General features: G+C 49.3%; 1 protein-coding gene across 1 annotated transcript in view; it reads left to right on the forward strand.

Moving 5' to 3' along the window:
* The window catches only part of LOC125947360 (uncharacterized), a 30,342-nt gene extending 29,412 nt beyond the window's left edge, over positions 1-930 (forward strand). Inside the window, exon 6 of the mRNA XM_049671924.1 lies at positions 805-930. The gene's annotated coding sequence lies outside the window, so the exon portion shown is untranslated. The remainder of the gene's footprint in view (positions 1-804) is intronic.
* Positions 931-1,472: the final 542 nt, after the last annotated feature.

Consider the following 1,472-nt stretch of genomic DNA (forward strand, 5'->3'; position numbering starts at 1 on the left):
AATGCATGCGCCAGCCGCAAGGCGTCTTTGCACCATAACCCCCCGCGTTTGTTGGAAACCCGGCGGACCATCCGGCCCACCTGGTCCCCCACCTTACGCAATTTGGCTGTTGTTGTATCAACTCGTTTGTGTTTGTGGATAAAGAGACCAAGCACTCGAATCTCATCGTGTTCGGGTATCGGGCCGCTGGCCAGGAATAGCTCCATTTTGGTGGTGCACTTAGGCGACGGGCGAATGTGCACAAATTCGGATTTGAATGGGCTGCAGAAGTAGGCGTCTCTTTCCTCCTTTACAATCATCATATATGTAGAGCAAACGCGCCTTCTTCCGACGCGCGAGAGGCCGTGGGGGTGGGGGAGGGAAGGGAGGCGACGCTTAGCTGCGTAAAGCCCCTCAATAAAAAAAACGTCGTTGAGGGGCTTTATAGCTGCGGCACCAAGTGCCTATTTATATCAGAGGCTCCGGCAACAGTCACCAACGCCGCACGCATTTTGGGCGAACGCGGGCAAAACGCCGACGGCGTCGACAACAGTTCTGCGTGTTGCCGGCGCTACTGCATGTCCAAGTTTATACAGCTGATAAAGCTAATATCATTACTCCGTATAGCTCTCTACAAATTTGCTATCGCAATTGATGCTTCGCCATTCAGGTGAAACTGCGACAACTTTTTTTTTTTTTTTATCCAGCGGCCGTGGCTCAGCGGAGTTGAAGTGAACGTTAATGCTTTCGCATTCGCAACTTATAGGAAGTGTTTAAGTGTCCTCGATTTTTTTATGTCCAACCTTCTCGTTTTACTTTTTGCAGGAAGAAAAGAACGCAGCTTATTGCCACCAGGCTGACAAATACATTCATTTCACCTTCAACACTTTCACTGGAGGCATCGATGCAACTATTGAATAAATGCAGAAGAAAAAAAAGAACACCAGAAAACACTTGAGCTCTTTTGACTGAAGCATCACCCGTGTATAGCGTTCCATTGTGCAAGCGCAAGTGTGCGCGATGAACTTCCGTTGCTCTTAGAGAGTTTAGCAATCAATCTTTATTTCCCAAGTAAGGCCCCTGATAACCACACCTTGTAGCTGATATTCTTGATATTCTTGTTTTCTTGTTTCCTTGTACTTTCGTCTTTCTGTGCTATTTGTGTTTGTGTAACACGCCGCGGTAGCTCAGTCAGCTAAGGCGTTGCGCTGCTGAGCACGAGATCGCGGGATCGAGTCCCGGCCGCGGCCGCCGCATTTCGATGAAGTCGAAATGCAAGGACGCCCGCGTGATTGCGTTGTATAGGTCGTGTTAAAGAACCCCAGGTGGTCGAAATTCATCCGAAGACCTCCACTACGGCGTGCCTCATTTATCAGAAGTGGTTTTGGCACGTAAAGCCCCAGAAAGAAGAAGAAGGTGTAGGTGGGTGTAGTGTGTGGAATGTGGCTCCGAAGAGAGAGCTCATTTGCAGATGCCGAGTAGCCTTTGGGCTT

This window comes from Dermacentor silvarum, chromosome 8, assembly GCF_013339745.2.
Source record: "Dermacentor silvarum isolate Dsil-2018 chromosome 8, BIME_Dsil_1.4, whole genome shotgun sequence".
Lineage (NCBI taxonomy): Eukaryota > Metazoa > Arthropoda > Arachnida > Ixodida > Ixodidae > Dermacentor > Dermacentor silvarum.